The sequence below is a fragment of the Centruroides vittatus genome, unplaced genomic scaffold (assembly GCF_030686945.1).
Source record: "Centruroides vittatus isolate TY-2023 unplaced genomic scaffold, ASM3068694v2 scaffold_1025, whole genome shotgun sequence".
Taxonomy (NCBI): domain Eukaryota; kingdom Metazoa; phylum Arthropoda; class Arachnida; order Scorpiones; family Buthidae; genus Centruroides; species Centruroides vittatus.
Genome location: NW_027122668.1, coordinates 541506 through 565403, shown reverse-complemented (window position 1 = coordinate 565403; position 23898 = coordinate 541506). Strand labels below are relative to the sequence as shown.

The window sequence follows — 23898 nt, the reverse complement described above, 5'->3', positions numbered from 1 at the left end:
CAATACTTTAGAGCAGTGGTTCCCAACGTTTTCTAGGATGCGGAACACTTTTGTGAGCAATTTTCTTTAGCGGAACACTTACTTAAGTTAATATGAAATACATAAGCTTGTCATCAGTTATTTTATTAGAATTGAGCAGTTATAATTCAAAATCTCTACTCATATTATTAACGCCAATTCTAAGACAGGAAAAAATGTACCTAAATAACTTTAATGGGAAACTTGTGCATGATGTTTTTTACATATTTCATTCAGTTTTTATCATTGTCTTTATCTTATTCCAAACAGTAGTACACTCCATAAGTACGAGTCGTACATATATATTTAAGTTTATGAAAATTTTATGATTTTAATTTTTTGATATTCGGCGGCTCGAATACGATTGTACACTTTCCGATTTGCGACTAAATCTGGGAACACTTGGGAGATGCTAACGGAACACCAGTGTTCCGCGGAACACCGGTTGGGAACCACTGCTTTAGAGCAACTTTGAACAGTGTCAGTAAACCAACTTTGAAGGTATTATTATTATTGGAATTTTATATCGTAGACAAGTAAAACTAATAACTATCGGTCATCCTTTTCGAACTGCTTAGAATAGCAACGAGCCTGCGATTTTCTAAGGCGCACTTGTTCAGTTTCAAAAGAGAAACACACACTTTTTCATAGAAACACGCGTATAGCTGACAAATAATAAGTTGTGACTATTAAAGAAATGCAATCACGTATATTTGTAGCCTAGGAATATACTGTGATTTTTTGTCACGGGAAAAATTATTGCATGCGCGTTCCACGTGCAGTAAAAGCAAGTCGCATAACGTGCTGTTACTGCACCAGAAAGGTAGTGCAAATGCCTTTATTAGCTTTTTCCTGCCAGTAGATTAAGATTAATATGAAATTTCGGTTAAATTCTACCTAGGTAGCCTTAATGACGGCGCTTCGGTTTCGTTATATTAGGTTAGGTTAGGTTAAGTTAGATTAACTACATTTTTTATAGACGTTTTTTATTTTGTTCACAAACAAACTACCGTGAATCAATGACTAGTGACGTTAAACACTCGGCGGCCTTCCGGAGCTTCCCGGACCTTCGGGAGCACGAACAGTTGCAGGCACAGCCAATGGGGCTACCTAGGTAGAATTTAACCGAAATTTCTAATTATTCTTTTTCACTAATTTCTGTTTTCTATTTATTTAGTTCGATACATAGTTTGAGACTTATTCGTTGAATGTTGGGTTAAGTTTACTTTATTACAGCAGCGCGACACGTGAGCGATCAGCTGAAAGGGGTCTTTCGGGAGGACTTTTATGAAGAACTGAGTTGTATTTAGGTATTACAAACATAAACAAAACACGGAAAACGCCACGTGACCAGCGTTTCGGCCAGGAACGAATCCATTGCCAACTACCAGAAGTCAGTGGGTTTATCCATGTGGACGTTGGTGGACATTTACTGTTAAGGATAATTCAATTTCTGAATATTTAATTTTCAGTTTATCGATTCATTACGATATTTAAAGTACAGGTATAACTCGAGTTACGTCGTTCTCGATTATACGTCGTTTGTCAAAAAAGTATATGGAAAAATAAAAATCAAGTTTGTCATTTTATTCGACTTTACATCCGTCCGCCACAAATATTGAAGTCGTAATATCACCAGAAAAGCGTTAAAAGCACATAAAATCATATTAAAATATGCACATTTACAGTAAATGTTAATATAATCATCATAGATCTTAGAGAACGAAACACGAAAACATCTGTGTTTCTGTGTTGTCGTCTTATTTAGCGGTCTTTAAGGGCTCGTTATTGGCGTTTTCCACCGTAGTTTCGACTTACGTCGTAACTACACAAGGAAATTCGACTTACGTCGTCTCTCCTGGAACCAATTACCGACGTAAGACGAGATATACCTGTACTATAACCTAACATTTTCAATTCATGAAGTTACGCCATCATAACGGTGATTAGTTTGAGTTTTACCTCAAACAAAGTTTTAAAGTAATAACTGGTATCATTGTTTAGAAATATCGTTAGCATTTCTTTAAATTTATTAATACGACCGAATGGCCGAGGTCGTTAATGCGTTAACCCACTTGTTTTGAAAATTAAAATTAATGTCGGATCGATATCTTCGGTTTCCCGAAAAATGGATTGTTATAAAACTCCTTTCTTCCTGTCATAGAATGGAGAAGCTATCTGTTTAATTGGCACTAGACTAAGGGTTGTGTTATACAAGTGATACCAAAGATATTTCGAGAATTTAGTTTCCAAAATATATGAAATGAACAGTTTCTGTCAAGCCCTAACTACAAGTTGAAAACCTCCAAGCTTGCAAAACATTTTGAATTTGATCAATTACAGGAATATGTTGAGGCCACATAAAATAGATACTAAAGCTTATTCTAAAGTCATCTTTTCCGTTGTTTCATGATTCTGTCACTAATGTGAGGCCGGGACTTCATACCCCCTGTCAACAAACTGGCTGTCCAGTCAGAGCCATTAAGTCGGTGACTGATTTCGTAAACGGGACCGGTGTGGCCGAGAAACGGAATGCGAGACGATTTAATTGTCGCATTTCCGACCTAATTGACAGATCCTCGATTGTACAACGTGAGAACCCCGAGGGATCGTCCGTCGAGGTAACTTTGGACAGTCACCTTCAGAGAGTTCGAAGCGGGACTTGCTAACACTCCTGTGGATGGGGCGGCGACCCGGATCGCTCCATCTTCTCCAGGACAGAAAAATACACATTAGAGTAAAATTTACGGGACCGCCATCTGAGGAAGAACTTGACCCGACTCCAGAGGGAAACGGCCCGGACGGGGGAGTTCGGGGATGTTTGACGATCCCGCGGCCCGAATCGCATCTTTGGCAACAGACCAGGGACAAATAGAATTACCGGGAACCATCTTTCGGACCAACCAAAACCTCGGGATTTTGGGTAAAAATAATATAAAAACCCGAATCCCAAAGACACGGAGAGGTTGTGAAGTAGTGATCGAGAACGTCAGTCCAGGAAACCCGGACTAGGAATATAAGAAAAGACATCAATATCCAAAAGCTAAGACAGACTACCATGTGACGACGCCCTCCCATCTTTCCAACTTCGAAGACAGCACCAGAGACGAACCTTTTTCTGATCATTACCCAGGATCGTCGCAGATAAACTCTCTTTGTACCCCTGGAATTCGAATCGTCAGAGACGAACTTTCTCCACGTGGAACTTTTGAATCGGGGAAACGACCTTACTTCATCTTGTGGATTGTATAACTCATTGTAAGCAAGTTTTTCCATATGAATAAACGCGGTAATTTGTAAATACGATCTCTGTGTGAGTCACCTTCGCGTCCAGGAAACCACTGCCCCAATAGGTGAAAAAAGGCTTTCTCGTGTCATCCTGACAGATCGCGGGCAAAGCGAGGGTCGTAACCTTTTCACCTAAGGTCGACACCTAGGCGAGTAGGGTCGGACGAGCAAAACCCACATTGATGACCTCACACTGGTATCGAGAAGTTAAGATTTGAGTTCAGTCTCCACCGGGCAGGGATACTCCTACATTACGCATCCTCACACTAACATAACCTCATTTTATTAAAATAATAAACACGTTTTCTGAGTATCGTTTAATTTTAATTTATATAAAATTATAATTAGAAAAGACTATTTGCGTTTTATATATTATATGAAGTTTAATAATAGAAATTCTTTAGAAAAGTAAGTTAATAGCATGTATACCAAATGAATAAAACTTGGTGTAGTGAATTAAATTCGGAAAAAAACTTAACTTAAAGCAACACGAATTTATCTTTATCAACACATTGTTTTTCTATCATTCACAAACCATATTATTTCTGTATAGTATTTTCCCAAAATATTAATAATACTGTTTGATAAGCATTGAAACTCAAGAGTTAACTATATACATGTATTTATAGATTCTTAAACTTAACCTGATTTACCTATGTTTTTTTATAATTATTATTAGTAAAATTTAGAACTTAAATTAAAATGTACGCAAGAACAGGGTAAAGTATTGATTTCCTTCTATTCTGTGTTATTCAAAATTAAATTTATTTCCTCCATTTCCGCTAAATGCATGAAGGATGATGTAAGCCAAAACATAATTCGATTTAAATTTAATCGTATTGCCGTTTAATATTTAACGATTTTTCAAAATCATATACGTTACGTGTTACACAAGAATTATTATATCATATTCTTAATGAATTAAATATATATTAAAATTTAAATAATTATATGTTAATTGATACACATATTAATATCATCATTAAATTATTCCTTTTTGATATACATAAACCATTGTAATAGAAATATAAACTATATGAAACTTAGTGTAATTTCGCGTCAATAATTCCTAATTACAAAAATTCTTTCAACAGATATACCTTTATTGTGTGAAAGGCTACACTGACGGTCGACACAATGAATAACGGGTGTGCAAATGTCGATAAAAGACAAAAAAAAACGAGCCGTATAATAAATAAAGTAATATTTATTTTTAATTATGATATGTTTACTTTCTATATAAGACATAGTAACAAAATATTATTAGATATATTTATATATACACATTTAGTCTTTCTGTTCTGTCAACTAAGAAATTATTTTTTCATACCCATACATCGGTTACGAAATACAGTGGGTTAAACCACTCAACACTGGTACTTTGTCGAAGGTCCTCACCACGAATTGGCCACATACAGTTTTCCGTTTTTTTTTTCACTTGTCTAACATCTAAACAGGGCACGTTTTCCATTGAAAATCCTCTCCGAAGGCATATTCTTTAGCAGATCGCCTTTACATTGCTTTACTATGCTCTATCATTCCAATTTCTGTATACCCATCAAGTGAGTTCGAACATATATACTACGACAGAAGTGATCGGATGGTGGGCGAAAGAACCCGATGTATCCGAGACAAACCATACATTATAACTTTTTTAAGAATTACTTGCCCGGATTCCATTCTGGATCTTTAAATTAAAAGTCTGAAGACTACACTGCCTGGCTGTTAACAAAAGATATTTAAAAAACACAATTAAAAGTTGATTAATTAGAACTGATTACATAATACAGTAGAGAACCGAAAATCGGAATCAATTGGGGAAGTGGGTTGTTCAGATTAGTGATTTGTTCCGATTACCGATTATGTACGAAAAAATATATTAACCTGTCCGATGTTCAAATTTTTCTCCCTTGCGTGTCGCTTCGTGTTGAATTTTCGTCGATTTTAAGCCTAACGAAAATTTTTATAATAATAATCGAGGATATCGTATCGTTAAAAATTATTTCTTCATTTTGTACAAACAAAATAAATATATTGAAGAATATAAAAACATAAAAATTATACTTTAGAAGTAAATCTAGTATCAAAAACGTTCGATTCAGCACGACACAGTCCGACTGAAAATCGTTCCGATTACCGGCGATTCCGATTACCGGGGTTCCGATTAACGAGTCTCTACTGTATATCAATTACGAAATGAAAGTTAATCATAATTTACCATCAGTTGTTGAGGTTAAACATAAATAGCTTTTGTTTACTATCATACAATTTTTAATGCTTAGATTCCGTATGGAAACACGATACATTTTACATTCATTGCGACAACCTTGGATTCTGTAAACAGTAATTACGAGAAAAGGCATATCGAAATTCAGATTTGAAATCCAAAACCGTTCAATAGATCATAAAACGCGTATATTGCATTTTCAACTGTGCGTAGTTCCTGTAGTCTTTCATTTCACAGACACACGTAACATCTCGACGTCAAATTCGAATAATCCAAGGATCGTATAACTCATATTTCTAATTACATTTCCATAAAATTTCGTAAGTGTAACGAAATAATGGAAAACTTTTTGGCAAGAATTGAAGCCGAAGACGAGTATAGAAGAAATAGAAAAAATATGAACACAGAAACAGAGATATGTTTGAACTGCGTTTTATCTTCGTTTACGTCCGTAGCAAGAGTTTACGGATATACTTTTTTCGTTCCTTGTTCCTGCCACAACCGTAATGATATTTATATTCACTCAATTGTGACAAAATTTCATCCATTCTTTATCGAGTATTTCTACTGGTTATTTTTCTGTTTGATGTCTTCTATGACAATACCGGTTTTGTCAGAGATGATTCCTTGTCAATCGTTGTACTTACTAATCGAGAATGACGTCATCTTTGTGAAAGTGCTTGTTGCTAATTTAGTTTTAACTTACGCTTTCACTTTCAGTATTATAAAGAGAGTAAAATTAACTCCAAATATTAAATTGACGAAACCAGAATATTTCTGTGGAAAAAAGTCTACTGGGTGATTATCTACACGACAATTATCGCTTCTGTTACTGTTGTATATTTAACTATTTTTTGCCAAGCATTGAACATTTTTTATTTTTATGCTGCTGTAGAGAGGGGAAAGTCGTACGAATACGAAGCATTTTTCTGCACCATAGAAGTTGGCATTTTTATTAATTTAATCTCGGGTGGAACACTCTACCTAGTTTTTTTATTTTCTTATTTATTACCATATTAATGACGATTTTCCAGAAGCTATCCGAGGATCTGCAATTACTAAAAATGAATCATTTGAATTTGGAAACAGAATTAGAAAAAATTATGACGCAACACAATGAACTCTGGAACTGTGTAAACAATTCAATGGCCCGTTTAATTACGTATTGACAATTTTGTACGGTTTTCTATTAACGGAAATCAGTCTACTTTATTATATTTTGATTTATTCGAAAATGGAATTTGCATTAAAAATTTTAATTTGCATAATTTGTGCTGTAATGACGTTTACTTGTGTTTTAGTAGGATTTTTATCATCCGCTTTTACATCTATTGTAATTTTTGTATTGTATTAAATACGCTATTCCATGTTTCACTCGACTTGTAACATGTTTTTCTTCTTTCTTTCAGATGCAAACATCGTTTCAGGACATTCGAAGATTCGCTCAATGCGATCTGAAATTGGAACAGAAATTAAAAGTAAAGCTTCTGTTATAAAATAGAATTAGGAATACTTTTTAATTTGCATAAAATAATTTTATGAATTTCGTACAGATTGTGAATTTTATGAAAAGATTTGGAAAGGCGTCTTTATGTTTATCTTTCAACGGTTTCTTCGATGTTACCAAGAAGTTTCCAGTCAAGGTGTGCGAGTCAATTAGCTCTTTCAATATATTAATGTAATATATTTATATATTTGAATTTGCAGATGTGTAGCGCTCTGCATTCCGTGTATTCGAATCTTTTGAATTTCAGGACCGTTTCCAAGAAGAAAAACTGCTCTTAGTGATATTTGAACTGAAGGATCAATCGTTTTGAATATCATTTTCTCTGATAAAAACTGAATTAGTTCATACGATTTAAGATTCTGCCTAATTTCGGCAAATCATCGTCACTTGTCTTATATTTTGTTTCTAATGAAAATTTACGTACATTTACAAATGTTTTATTTATATTGTACAGTACGCATTGTTTAAATATATTTAAATGTAGTATCGATTTTAATATTTTAAATAATATTTTAATATTGCATGTTGAGTTTGTAAAATAATTATATACGAATCTTTTTAAAAATAAAAAGCAAAAATAAATTAGAAATGTAAAAAATTTATATGCATGTAAATCCATAAGTAAGCTACGAAATTAATCATAAACTAATTCAATTGAATAATCTATTGCATTTAGCTCTTAATTTTATTTTATTTCCAGTCTATATCACTTAGACATATATATAATATATGATATGATATATATCAAACCGCTGAACAGTGTTAGATTACAAAATCTTTAATGATTATTTTTACAATAATATATGGCTCTCTATGACAATATTATACTGAGCACTTAAAATGCACTTCGGATTCAATACGTCCCCCTTCAGTTAGTGTTCTTAAAATCATACAAATCACGACCATAAATTTATTGAAAATATAAAAATAAATTGTAACATTATATAAATAATGAAAATGTACATTAAAGAGCAGTTTTAAAAATGTCTTGTTCACAATTGTCATAGTTGATGTCTAACAATTGTGATATTTTCAAGGACGTCACTTTCTCTGCTTTTCTTTTCTTAGCCACCGAGAACAAATAGCACTTTATTTGAACTTGCTGTTCAACTGACAGATACACACTACTAAGTGCGTTTTACTTCAAATAAAGTATCTGAATATCCTAATACCAGAAACACCGAGTGAAACAACGGAATAACGCATTAACACCAAATGCAACTTTGACATAAATTGTATATTGTTTTACGAACACAAACCTGGGGCATTATTCTGGTTATCGTCTCCCATCTCTGAGAGACGGTATCTATGTCTCAAGCCGGTCGTTAATTGGCTAATTGTTTTTTGTATTCAAATTTCTACATTTTGTACGTTACCAAGATAGAAAAACTCTTGTAGTTTCTGTAGTAACATTATTTTAGCAAGGCATTTAAATTTAATGGCACGTGGATGTACTTGCATGTCTGTAACATTGTCCAGTTAGCTTGCTGGACTAGTCTGACAGAGCAAATGTGTTGATCCGTTTTAATCACAATAAAATATCGTAGTTTAGTTGAAAATTTATTACAAAATACATTATTTTCATTGTTCAAAACAATTTATTATGGAAGAAAAAAGAAATAAAACATTAAAAATAAATAAAAACAGCATATTATAAAAAGACTAGCTGGATATATAATACTTTTAACATAGTACTTACATGTCATTTATCAATAATGAAATTTTTCAATACAAAGTAATTTTTTTTATATTTTATTTTCACATAATTTAAAACACAATTTGATTTTATCTTTAGAAAAATATTAGAATTAACAAAATAGAATTATACATCATCATATTTAACAGTTTTAACAATAGTTATAACTATTATTAACTCATATATATAAACACATCATAGTTATAAGCATATTATACAACTTTGTTTTGTTAACCATATCTTTAATGTGGATTTTTAACACGTACAATATATTTCCTATAACAGTTTACTTATTAAAACCGAAAAACAATGATAGATAAAAGACATTTCACAAATCTTCACTGCTAGATGCATGTTAGATGAATGAAGTTCCAGAGTATTTAGAGAAAGCATAAGCCAGCAGCCTGCAATACACTACGATTCCATTATTTGTATCCTTCGCATACCAATACAGATTTCCTCGCTACTGCTCGTCAGAGCAGCCCAACCAATATTCACAAAATGTTCCTTATTCCTGAAATATTTTATTATTTCAGGAAGAAACTTTAAAACTCTAATTTGATAGTTAATGGAATAGAATTCTGAATAAGTTAAATTATTTTTATAGGCTGGACAGCACTGTGAGACCATATACAGATTATAAATCTACGATAACTAAAATGGAAACTCAAATATTGATTTCAATTAATAAAAAGTAACAAAAACAAGCAATTATCTATTGTGACATCATCACAATGCCAGACCTAGTCCTAATGCTCTCAATTTTAGTAGTGTCTTTTCCCTGTTAACAATGGAATCATGCCAGTCATCTAACTCCATTCAGGGGAAAAGCTTTGAATTGAAATAATGTGTCTTACGGTACAGATTAGATGTTCGTATACAGGTAATTGGAGGCTTCTGCCCTAAGCTGGTGTCGATTATCATCTATCTAACTCTGTTCGCAAGATTAAGGACAGACGGGTGGATGTCGGTGGGAATTTATGTCTACAATTTTCAAAAATTGTAGCCAAATCGGTCAAACTTGAAACTTCTCTCCGCAGAATTCTATTACTTTATTCTATTATCAAATGTCAACGTTCCATTCCTTAATAATATAATCGAGTCACCGATTTAGTTAAATATTTAAGAAATAAATCTGATTGTTCTTTAAATTTTCTTTCCCCTTTATTTATTTTTTATAAGATTAGGGAAATAGGCCAAGAAAATTAAGATGTCAACCTACCACTCTGAGTGTCAACAGATTAAATCTGGATGGTTGAAAAATCCCAGAATTTTTTGGTATTGGTCTATCTCAAAAACATCAAGCCCCATCATACCTGGATGCCCTCATAGTAGACCTGGCCAAATCCACAATAAATATATTTAAAAGGCCCCCTTAGTGCTCACAGGGTGAAAAGTCAAAATATTTTGTTATTAAATATTACTTTAAATACTTAAATGTAACTGTAAATTTAAATTTGTTTAGAATTATTTTTTATACTAAATTTCAGAAAATTTTAATACGCTAAGTATTTAATTTTTTGTAAGGAAATACAGATAAGCTGCTATTGATATTGTGTGCTTTTTATCCAATCACGTTGGTTTGTAAATAATTATTATAATTATGGAGTGAACACTGCCAAATTATTTAAAATATTTAATCCATTTTAAACAGAAATACAGATTATCCAGCACAGAAGTGGGAAACTTCATAGTCAGAAGGTTATAACTCGCTTCGGAGACATCTTGTAAGGTCACACGTTGTATTGAAGCTTACATAAGTATATAAATTCAATGTGCATGCACAAAAAGCTTAAATATTTACCATTTCGTATCATTAGTAACCTGCACTAGAAGCCAAAAGGGAATGCATGTCACCTGAAATCTTCAGCTTTCCCATCTGTAAACTAATCCTATTTTTAAAGTCAGTAAATTATGATCTTTAAATAATATACTAAATTACTTTTAATATTACTTTCCTAGAAGATATTTAGGAATAAACGTGTATGGATTTGCTTATTTTTAACCATGTGGTTTCCAACACACTCTACTGCTTTTACTATGTAGTCATACAAATGATGATGATGAAGAAAAGAGCTGCGAGGGAAAGATACTAATAAAAATAATCTTGCATCTAACAAAACACGAATCTTCACAGTTTTGCATCAGTATTACCAAAAAAATGTAGATTTGTTTGACTGCACATGTAATCCATTATGAAAAACTAGAACTTGTTATCTGAACCATCAGTAATCTTAATAGTACTGCAATTATCCAAGGATTTGATGATAATTGTGGTAATATTATGGTCACTTAAAACTGAAAAATAATAACTAATTAAAAAAAGATAAGTATTAATTCAGAATTATCTTTAACATTTAATTTTTTTAATTAATAGAATAAATAATTCTTGTAATTCTAAAATATCACAGTAGAAAATGAAAAGAAATATAGATAAAATCAAATTGTGCCAATAAAAATTTTTAAAAATATAATTTTCAGGTACGAACACTTTTAGATAATACTTAAATCTTAATTTTTTGGACGCACTTGAAACAGTGTCGGTAATTGTTTCTGTCGTCTCCTAAACACTATAAGGTGCAGGCACTTTGCGCCTCTTGGCAAGTTTATAAACTTAAGATGAAGATTGCCAAGTGTCCGCGTGTCTGCACTTTATAGTGTTTAGGAGACGACGACTTAAATCTTAATTTATACAATTACAAAATCATTTATAAATCTTTACCTTACATTTACTTGTAATAAAGATTTACAAAAATACGGAGAAGAATTGTGCAACTTGATATGTCCGAAATAATAATTTCAATACTGTGATATATACAATAAAATATAATTACACGTCAGACTAAATATTAATACGTTAACAACAAAGACAAGAAAGATCGGAATATGAAATGATAATTTGCGGGTTATAGAATAATTTAATAAATATACAGTAGTCTCGATTGTGCAACCTAAATGGGAATGGCAACGGTCCAGAAAATACAGGACTATATATATATATTATAAGGTATATATGAATATAGATTTGTTGAATAAACTCAGATCTAAGAAAAAAAATATATAAATACCTTCGTTTATTTAGTTAAGAACTATATCTTGATTGATGTTTACACACAATTCTAAACCGGGTAGATTTTCTTTAAAAAAATCAATGAAAATATATGCAGCTAAAATAACATGGAGAAGTAAAGAATTGGCAGTTAGATAATCAGGACTATTGTTATTATTAAATATTTATTTCCATTGGAAAATATTTATTTCCATTTAAAAAAAATGAGATTTTCAAACAGGTTCAAATGTGCAAGGTTTTCTGCAAAATAATTTATTATAATTAAAAATATTATAAAGAATAAATTGTATCTCTAATAATAAAGGGTTAAAGTTTATCTAGGGAACCCCAATGGCCGCGCTTCCGGTCGCCATTTTGTTTGCTGTACTACGCACGCGTACTACGTTCAAAAAATTATGCAAATTAGTTAGCATGTATAATTTTTTGAAAAAATAATAATTACATTAGTAAAAAGTAAATGTTTTAAAATTATTTTGCAAGTTCAGCTAGCTATGAAATATAAAACAAACTGTTACTCACGTGTTTGACGCTCTGTCATACATTTCCTTTCCGTTTCTTCTCGCTTTTCCTTGATTTGCGATCCCTATCGCTGATGTTTCTCTTTTTACTTGATATTTTTACACGTTTTTTAGTTTTGCCACAAGAATGTGCCTTACTTTTTTTCCCCCTTCTTACACTCGTCGCTTTGTGGAGCAGCTGGAACGGACTCCGGTTCTTTCCATTTCGGCTCGATTCCGGACCTTTCTCTGCACACACCACCTACAACCCACCTCGTCCCCTTCAATTTTCTACCTTTCTCGTATTTTCTCTTCGCAATTGCTGTTTCGTCTATTTCCACAAATTTATTTATCCCGCCAATCTTAAAAGTACATAGGTTATTAATGGAAACCATCATAACAAAACGTAAAAAGTTTGCCCAGTCGACTGCTGTTTTTCTGGAAATTCCCGAAGCTCCAGCAGCAACAGTTAGCGAACACTAAACACAGTAGGTGCCAGATAAATGACAAAATACTCTCCCACGACAAACGACCACATTTCCCTTTAAAGGTTCCTTGGAAAGCTGAATAATTCGTCTTGCAAACATTACATCGCATCGATACAGAGTTTTTATCTGCTCTATACATTAATTTACGACGTTTCCCACATTTCTCGCATACCTCTTCTACATGTTGCAAATTCGAGAATATTGCAAATTTCACATCACTAGGTATTTTCTTATCTATTGCCAAATCATCGAAACCAGAGTACATTAATCTAAAGAAACGACCGGAAATACAATTAATCCAAAAATTTTCAGAATTAATGTATGCAGTTTCCATTTTGTCGCCAAAAAAAAGAAAAAAACTTCTTACAACAATTACGAATACGATAGAATTATTAAATTTGCTGCACGTTGCATCACGAAAAGTAGACGGAATAAAAACTTACCTATTTACTATTAAAAATAGCAGAAAGTAGCATTTTTTCTTCAAAAATGTTTAACTGGGAGAAAAAAACCACTCGCAGCAGTCGAGCCGTCACGAAAAACAAAAAATTTGCATACGATAGCGTTATTTAAAAATTGCGCCACCAACACCGAATTTCTAACATCACCTGCCGTCGAGATTACCGGAAGCGCGGCCATTGGGGTTCCCTAGGTAAACTTTAACCTAATAAAGAAATGGATGATTTGTGTTTACTGTAGGAACTTAAGTAAATCCCTACTGTGATTATAACTCCAGACCAAATGTATCTAAAATGGAAAAATTATGTAAATTAATATGGTATGGATAAACTTCATTAAAGTGTTACGTAAAGAATATTTGAGAATCAATTAAGTTTTAATAATTAAATATTGTTGTCAAGATAATTTTAATTTCAAAGTGATACTTACTGAAACCTAAATGGTTTCGAAAACAATAAAAATGACAGAATAATTGTCACTGCTTTTCGGCAAGTCGTTATGGTCACGGCAACGAAAGCACCGCAAGTTTTAATAAGATCTAACACCACTTGTATGCCGCAGTATCCGGCGAGAGAGAACAAAGTTCCATATCCGAATATTTCAATGGGATACTATAAATATATATATATATATATATAATTATTATTAATAATTTGAAATCTTATTCTAGTACTATAGAATAAAAATATTTTCCATGCCTGCACATGCAGTGACAGAAAATATCTGATGGTTGAATTTGTATGAAGATATAATTGTGATCTCTTATAATAGTAACCACTTTCCTTCCCCTTTAGGATTTTATTAATCAAGCTGAATTTCATCAAAATGAGTCCAAACTGTCAAATTAATTTAAACTTTCCATATGTCTTATATTTAGATTTTCGATTAATGTTACCTATGGTAGCGAACATGGCGGCTCGTCTCTGAAACAGTAGGGACGCACGTTCTAACCTAACCTATTAGAGGGCCGGATGGCCGAGCGGTCAAGGTGGCCCTACATAATTTGGTTGACAATAATTATGGTAATTTATTAAAATAGCTTAGGTTAGGTTAGAACGTGTGTCCCCACTGTTTCAGAGACGAGCCGCCATGTTCGCTATCATAGGTAACATTAACCAGTTTATCTTTACATCACCCGAAACTTGCAAATACTGGAGAATATTTATTTATTTATTTAATGATTAAAACAGGTAATGTTTAATAGACTGAAAAAGAACTGTCCCAAACAAGAGACTCTCGTTGTTCGTCATCGTCTGCTAATTTGATGCATAGGTTTTTAAACCTATGCATCAAATTTCTTCGAGTTCCATCCATTTGTTCCAGAGGTATTGATATTTTTCGTTTCACTTAAAAATTCTTCTTTTTCTCCTTCAGTCAAAACAGTTATGTTTCGCGAAACATCTGCTTGGGGCATGCTTGTCATTATGTATGTCATTTTAATTGAAATTTTTAAATAACACGATACTGAACTTAATAAAGCCTAATATAATTTAAGTAATATAATGTTCGAACTCTGGATTAGAGGTGTGAAATAATTACGAATGTAATACGTAATCATTAAATAAAGGTTTCGTACTTTATTGTGTTTCGTGTACATCTGAGATAAAAGCACGCTGTTCTAAGCATGCTTGTATGCAGTTTCTGTACCTGTAACGCATACAGATATGTTTTCACAGATTTATATTTATTATACTTATAATTAAATTTAATTTTAATATTTTTCTGAATATTTATGACGATTTCTAATATAATATCTTTTCATATTTAATAAAAACAACATCATCTAAAATCCAGAAAATTTAATTTAAAATATATTTTACCTTTATGCACACTTCAGTAGCAGGACCCAATTGTCCAATTGCAATCAGTATCAAAAATATATAAATACATCCTATTGAATATGAATAAAGTACCTGAATAAAAACAAAAAAAAACAAATAAATAACAAAGTTTATATAAAATTATTTGAATATTACAACAGTTTTTCTGCCAACAAATCGAAATACAGTCTAAACTATTTATTGAAATTAATTTAATTAATATTAGATGTGCACAATGTCTACCTCTTGGTCAAATTACTCGGCGTTTAATCAGTAATTACAGTAGAGAGTCGTTTATCCGAACACCGGTTATCCGAACGCTTTTCAGTCGGACTGTGTCGTGCTGAATCAAACTTTTTTGATACTAGATTTACTTCTAAAGTATAATTTTCATGTTTTTATATTTTTCAATATATTTATTTCGTTTGTACAAAATAAAGAAACAATTTGTAACGATACAATAGCCTCGATTATTATTATAAAAATTTTCATTTAACTTAAAATCGACGAAAATCAACACGAAGTGACACCCAACGGAAAAAAATTTCAACATCAGACAGGTTAATATATTTTTTCGTACATAATCGGTTATCCGAACAACCCCAGTCCCCAATTGATTCGGATAAACAACTCTCTACTGTAGTTGTATTATTATAGCCTGATGTAATCCATCAATCGTTTCGCGTTAATTTAACAGTTGTACTTTGCTTTCTAACTAAATGGAATGGCATTTAACTAAATATTCCATCAGCAAAATTCAACTGATTGAATTAAAATATTTTCAATGTTGTAAGGAACTGAGTCCGAGCATTATTTTTATTTTATTATTATTTTTCGTTTTATTATATTTTTTTGGGGGCCTACGTTTAGTTAGGACGAAGGTTTCCCACTACTCTCTTATTAGTAACCAAAAAAGAAGATAATAAACTAACTCACGAAAGAACGAGTGCCGTAGGAAAAATCAAGCGCACTTGCGCTGCCCAGCGGAAATAAACAGTCCGCAGAAAAAAAATGGAGGGGGGAGTCCCACACTCACTAGGAAAGAAATGCTTACTAAACCGTCATAAAACATCCCAGAAAATTGTGCTAAATGCTTTGTAAACGGTTTATAAGATTTCGTCGGAGAATTGAAGCTGCCAGAAAGAAATTTGATGTTAGAAAAACTAAGTATGTAAATAAGGGGAGTAACCTAGCTGAATTGTGATGTCACCTCACAGCATAAAACCAGCATGCCAACCGAAGACAATCGAGGTAATTCCTGATCGAGGTGTACTACTGAGTGAAAGATTCGAGGCGAAGTCCAGATTGAGAATTAGGCGATCCAAGGTGTTCAAAGAGGAATTCGATTTGACAATAGCGAAAGGATTGAGGAAACAGGTTCCTAGTATAGTGAGGTGACGGATAGAAGTTTAGTTCGTAAGTGATTTTGTTCATAGTTCTTAAGTATTTGATTTGTCAAATTTTCAAAGGGGAATTAAGATTAAGTTAAGCTAAGTTTATTGTCGGGTTGACTTGATTTTCGTTAAATAAATTTTGTTTTGAATTATAGACAATTGTACAGTACATAGTTAAATTCAAATTTACTAATTAAATATATTTGAAACTTTGACTTGATATTTGTCGTTATTCTTACTAATTTTTTTGGTGCACGCGTAAAAGCCCAGGCCTGGCAAACTAATCTCGAATCCGCGTAAAGTATCTGTTAGGTTAACGGAAGTTTTACCGGCCGCAGTTAGTGTCGGTTTCCTAAGATACTAAAAATAGTACTTTACAATGTTAGTAAAATTACACACAGAACATCTCTTATACTAAAATGATAATTCTTTCTTATAAATAGTATTTATGTCTTTGAAATTATTTATTTATATATTTAATAATACAGAATGTTTCTGTCAAATGCCCATAGTTTTGTAGATTAATTTTGGAAAAGAAATGTGAATATAGTTTGAGAACCCAAGCTAGTATCTTTTTGTAATTTTGACAATGTCAGTTAGAATAATTTTCGAACAAAAATTAAATATTTAAACCCATATCACAAATACCGTAGAGGAAGTTTGCAAGATTTTTCTGCTGATAACACTTCGTTTGTAGGTGACACATATTCCAATAAAAACTCTTTACCGAAGGAAATATCACTAGAAAAAATTAGGAATTTGACTAACTGCCAGCTCCCTGTACAACCTTACCAATTTTGGGTATCAGAATAGCAAAGGAAAAACACCCAAATAAAAAAGGAAGGGGGGAAAAGATTACAAGAGAGAGCTTGCTTGTCCTTTTGAAGTGTACTCTTATCTCCACTGAACTCCACTGCTGATCTTCCCAAACTAACGACAGTTTCCCACTGGACCTTCACCACTTCAACTAACAATTAACTAGACCCATTGTGCAAGCCTTCCCCTCTTCAGGATGCCAATGATCGTTGAACATTACCAATCCAGGTATTTATTGACTCACACACATGGTTATAAACACACTCTCTCTTATAGGCACACATAAGAATTTAAAAACACCCCCTATCTCCATCTTTTTTTTTGTACTTTTTAACTCAGGAAAATAATCATTTGGTTTTGCTGGTTAAATGCATAGTGGAGTGCATTAGTTTTGGGCTTCCCTGCTTCTCTAAAATTTTCCTCCTTTACCCTTACTCTGTAAAAGTCTTACATAAGTAACTGCTTGTGCAGTTCCAAAGTTCCTGCGAGCCAAAAAAATCACAACATGGTGTCGGACCTGACTTGAAGGGCACGGCCGTCCTGCTCATAATAGTATTGCAGACAACGGTAATAGAAAGTGCATCTGAAAAAGTCAGTTACATTAAATCAATATGCTGCTGATGTAAATCTGGCCTGTACTTGATTTTAGCCAAGCATGTAGGAATCATGCTGTTAATGGCATCCACAATACTTGTACATAGGCTCTCTAGTCTGGCAGTTTTGTACCATAAATGCGATCATTGACATTGCCACAAAAAAAACAAGTTCAGAGACATGATGTCAGCTGATCAGGTGGACCAATAAATAGGACCCCAGCAATCTAAACCATGAAACAGTAGAGGTCCAGATTGCCACCATGCAGAACCAATGGATTTTTCAAGTGTGTGCGTATGAAATTTGGAGTATTGACCAATATTCTCCAACACATTTTATTCATATGTCTGAATAAACAGATTTTACACAACAGTTAAAAACTAGAAACATTTGAAGAAACACCCTGTATTTATTTTTAAAAAATAGTTATAAATAATTCTTACCATTTCATTATTAGAAGTATGATATTGTTTTAAAACTTTTTCCTGTACATTACCAATTATTGCATCAGCAACTAATGCAAGTGAAATTAAAACGACTCCTATATGAAATAAAAACACATATATTATATAAAATAATTTGTTTGTCTGATAAAATATCTGTGAAATAACTAAAAAATTCTAGTAATAATATTAATATACTCATTTAATTTAAGTGTGTTTAGTGTGAACGTAAAACTTAGCATTTATCGCAATAAATTTTAAAATATTCCATCATTCAATTTGCCGATAAGATAAAAGAAGTAGTTCTTGTGATTTCTGTAAGTTAAAAATCCACTATAATTAAAGAAAAGTAATTTTAAATATTTACAGACAAATTCGCCCAAGTAGGAATCACCATCCATTAGTTTGTGTGCCAGACGATACATTCTCGGCGACCGACCTTTCTTTTTAGGCTACGAGCCGTCGAAAAAAGCTAAAAAGTCCTTATTAAAACACAAAAAAGGTTTCCAATTAAAAATAAAATATTTTCTAAAATCGGAACTGGTGATATACGACTGTCCTTGTTTCTCCATCTTGCCTTTTCGGGGTGTTTCGTCCTTTTATCCACACAGGAGAGCGCTGGAAAATGCAGATTAAAAAGGTCCCCCTGGCGACGATATTCATGTGAAAATTCAAACCCGCCGGAATCAAACAATAAAAACTTTTATTGTTTTGTTCCCACGGAGAAAAAAAATGAATCATGAGGAACAAAAACCTAATAGTGCTGGTTGGTGGAGGAGAGACGCGTGACCGAGAAGATAAAAGGGCGACGAGAGAGGGAAAGGCGGTCTGTTACGTTGTGTTCGTTAGACAGTGTGTGCGTCCCTAATCCCGAGACCGGAAACCGACGACGAACGAAAGGATACCCGAGCCGAGGATACCTTCATTGAACTTGTGACTAGACCCACTCGGATCAAGAGGTATGACTCCCCAAATTCGTGTAAACTCTCCCTCCGCGTATCCAAACCGTAGGCGACGGTAGCTCGCCCCTATTGTAACTGTAGCTTTAGTCTTAATAAATTGATGTTTTTATACGTTGTTAATGTCATTTATTCGAGTATCGCCGTCGCTCTATCGTCGGACCCATCAACTTCCTCATTCTCACTCGCGTGACGCGTAACGAATCCGAACCGCCATCTTAACCGTGGGCAGGTCCAAGGCCAGTTGATCGCTTCGCTAGTAAGGCCGTCCACGGTCCACCAATTCTCTCGGTCTATTGTACCGAGCGTATAGACGCTAGTTGATATTTTCTCCGCTTGTGGCGCTGACGATCGGTCACCATCCATCGTCAGCGTTTCAGTATAGAGGAGTTTGGAGACGTCGTTGCGTTAAGTATTTTTCTCATTAATGCAGGATGAAAACTTTTGACAATCAAGAAATGAGCTGCTGCAAACGATGTTCCCTAGTTCGTGAAAAAAGCGAAATAATAATACAGTATTTTTCACACCTTTATTTTTATAAGACGTTTTTAGAAAGAAATAATAACCGAGTATTATTGACATGGAAAATACAAACTTTTTCACACTAATACTATTTAATGATCTCTTTTCGATTCTTAAAGATACCAGTAGTTAATCGTTAATTTAAATATTTTTGTTTTTTACTCGAAAAGTACGCAAACTTAGCAAAACTAGATTACCTATAGTGTCTACTATAAAAAATTTCACATTTTCGGACCATATATGATAATTTATTAAAATGCTGTGTATTAAATGTTATAAAATTATTACTTTTGTTAATTAAGACTAAGAATAAATATCGATATAACCTTTCGAAAAAATTTGCATATTTTTTCGCAAAAATAAGCACATTTTTTTAGATTAGTAAAAAAGTTTCGAAAAATTTTCGCGGAAATATGGTGATATTGAAGGTAAGAATTTATTATAATTAATATTGGAGAAGTACGTAGAATTGTGAACAAAAGCAACATATATTGTTTTAGAGTTGAAATTAAAAGTATAGCTATGGTAAAAGTAACATTGCTTCAGCTTACATCTCTAATATAAATAAAATTCTTTATAGAAAAAGCAGAAGTTTATTACATAAAAAAAATTAATTTATTGAATAAAGTGTACACTGTTTTTGAATGAATTTTACAAACTGCAGAAAACAGAAATGTACTTAGCTTCCTCCTCATCAGAAATTTACGATATGAATTAGACTTAATATTTACATTTAATTACATTAGACTTTTAATATTTTTCTAGAAGTGGGCTTATGATACAGTCTGAGTACTTTTTCCACAGTTTGACTTAATTGTCCAGTCCAATTGGTTAGTAAAGGGCTAACAAACTTTGTTGCTATAATATTGCACATGCGATTATTGTGATTTGAATGTGTACCATCAGTGTTAGCCTTACACCACAGTACAGGGCAGTTTTTCAAGTATGGCAAAATGACCTTTATCAGCTTAACTTACACAAATCCTTGTCAGGCTAGTTTGAATGTCATTACATCATTTTAAAAAATCTAAGAATTCTAATCACTCCCACTAACGCTGGTCTCGGATAACGAAGCTGTCCTCTATCTTGGTTTAATATTAAGCCAAAAAGAGCTCCATTACTTGCAGGATGGTTGAGGATTTCAAGGCACTCATAGCATGCAATCTTCTCTTCAAGAACTCTAATTAAGTAACCACTGATAACTGCCAGAGAAGCATTTTCAATTGTACAGGGAACACTGCAGTCTTGTGTAACAGATTGCAATTTTTGCAAAATAGACAGTGAAGAATCACGCAATTTACAGACTTTATCTTTAACATTATAGTTGGTTGCTGTCATAACAGGTAACAACTTTGAGGAGGAAAAAGAGCATGGTGCATTTCCATTCTGTGCAGCCTGTAAGATACCAACTTTTAAAATTATTTGCGTTGTAAGAGATGCTGATCGTGCATCTAATTTGTCATTCCCTCCATTAAACTAACGAATGCAGCTAAAGAAAGACTCAATTGGATCACTGTTAAATCTCTCGTCAAAACATATCTGAATTTGAGGTATTCAGCAAGTACTGTACAACATCAACTGTGCTGAGTGTTGTCAGATAGAGAGCTACACAAAGAATGTATTTTTATCTATATACCAAGCTGCTGTTGAAGAGAAAGTCCCGTCAACTGTGTATAACTCACGAATAAATATAACAATATACAAGTATAACTATATATAATTATCACAATTTCATAAAATAGCTATACCTGCACACAAAAGTACAAAACGACCAATTCACTGAACGCGAGTCTCACCGTTAACTAGCGCCAAAATCTTTCGCAGCGGCGAAAAATGAAAACAGTGTAAATACGGCAATTTTCCTTACGGCGGACGGCCTTACTAGCGAAGCGATCAACTGGCCTTGGTACGACTGAATAGCCGAAAGGGTTAATGCTTTGGGCCACTTGTTTCGAAAACCGGGACAGTGTCGGATCGATATGTCTGATTTACTGAAAGATGGACTGTTATAAAACTTCTTTCTCTCTGTCATGGAATGGAGGAGCTTCGTGTTTTAAGGGCACTAGTCTAACGTTGAGTCATACGACCACCAACGCCATGCACCAACGATACAAAATAGAAATTAACTAATTTCTTTTACCATCTTTTCTTACCCTTGACGAAAACTCCCAAAAATATTTTAAAATAAATACAAATTGTAAGAAATAACAAACAGTCTAAAATCATAAAAGTAACAGTTAATAAACTTATAAATATTAACGACATATAGGCCTACAAATAAATAATATTCAAAACCGAGTTAAAATAGTATTTATAATCAGTTCTTTAAAAAAGACAAAGACAATATCTGAATTTAAAACGATAAAATTTTTTATACTAAAAGAATTTCGAATATTTATAGTCGACTTTTCCCACGCTCAAGCCAAACTTACGCCGCAAAGCGATTGCAGCTCTGGAAGTGGCAGAAATATTTACTACGCCACTTTCATAGAATTAGAGCTATCAGTAGCAGAGAGATCTCGAAACCTTTTCAAATATTTAAAAAATTATACATTTATAATTTGTCAATTTTTCTAAATTTATAATTGTATAGTTGCAATTTATAATAATAATTAATTATATTTTATGTAATTTGTTTAACTTTTAAAATTGCCGTTAGAGGGATTACGGCGCGAGATCGAAATTTCGTCGTCTGTTGTCACGCCGAGAATGGTAAGCTAACGTTTAATAACAATGTTAATAAATATGAATTTTCCCAGTTAATTTGCAAATTAACTAAAATAACCCATAACGTCTAATGCTCCTGCACGTACTTGTATAAAATTTTATCCTTAAAACCGTAATGAAAACTTGATTAAATTTTAAGAATAAAATCTTACCTATTTATAGACATTTATGCAAATTAATTGAAAAATAATGCTTAAGATACTAAAAACCTTAGGTAGAAGTTTTTTCAGGCAATATACAGTGTACTGGATGACCTAAAAGGGTAATATTAACTCTGAGGATTTGCCACCTCCCAGAATTGTAGACTCCCCGTACAAGCAAAAAAGTCAATAGAACCATACCTGTACATGCTACCGTTCACAAGATATTCATCACCGAAGGTAAGTGTCTACCGTGAATCATGCCTATTCTCCATACTTCAAGTGCACGACTACGTGCTCCGCATCAGTGAAGGCTCTTTGGTGCACGCCATTACATCTTGGCACCCACGCGGGGCAAGCCTCACATGTTCCTAAAACTACACGCGAACAGCCAAGACTATTACATTTAAATGCAATATCTTTGTCATTTGTGGAGTAATCCAGATTGCATGCGACCTGGAAGTAGCCTGATTTTGGAGGGCCATATGTACAGGTATGGTTTCTTTGACTTTTTTGTTCCTGTGGATTTAGTCAACACCTCTGATAAGGTCCAAAATGTCTCATTTGGAGGTGTAATTTTATCCCTAAGAGTAACTTCTACACAAAATTCTGCTTTTAAAACTGATTACAGTAGTTAAAAACTTGTGTTATCTGACATCACATTGATACACATAATATTTTATGTAATGCTTCGGGAATGCAAAGTAACTTGATGACAATGGAGATGGTCTAAATTGGACTTGTAGCCTCAGTAATGAAATCGTGATATATCTGATTTTTTTCAACCTTTTTAACCCAAACTTCTATATAGCAAATTTCTCTGTATAACAAATTTTTCTCAAGATAAACTGTATTATTTAACTTTGACATCGTCGAGAAGTCGAACGACTGCTCTACTATTCTGTAGCAGCTGACTATCAAAATTACTACTTGCATAACTGGAAGTGAAGTCATGAATAATTTAAAGTTGAATATCTTCTGGATGATTATATTTAGGATCATGTTGCTTTTCACTTGTTTGACTACATATAAGGGTAGGCAATTTTGGATGGTCTCTGTCTCATTTAGAACTAGAATCTTGTTGTTATTTTTCAAATATTTTACTTTATTATTGGAGTTGTATACAGTTTTCCAGTATGCTTTCCAAAAGTAGCAGCATATTTATATAGATATTGAATAGTGTAAATGATTGTAAAACCGAATTTATCTCCACAAGCAAAAACAGAAAAACCT

General features: G+C 33.0%; 1 protein-coding gene and 1 long non-coding RNA gene across 2 annotated transcripts in view; both read left to right on the top strand.

The window, feature by feature from the left end:
* The first annotated feature begins 6939 nt into the window (after positions 1–6939).
* LOC136986438 (uncharacterized) lies at positions 6940–7324 on the top strand. Its single transcript, XR_010882483.1, has 3 exons — positions 6940–7011; positions 7087–7176; positions 7241–7324. It is a non-coding gene; the product is annotated as an uncharacterized lncRNA (long non-coding RNA).
* A 15143-nt stretch (positions 7325–22467) lies between these two features.
* Positions 22468–23898, top strand: part of Tgs1 (Trimethylguanosine synthase 1) — a 44682-nt gene continuing 43251 nt past the window's right edge. Inside the window, exon 1 of the mRNA XM_067283978.1 lies at positions 22468–22492. The gene's annotated coding sequence lies outside the window, so the exon portion shown is untranslated. The remainder of the gene's footprint in view (positions 22493–23898) is intronic.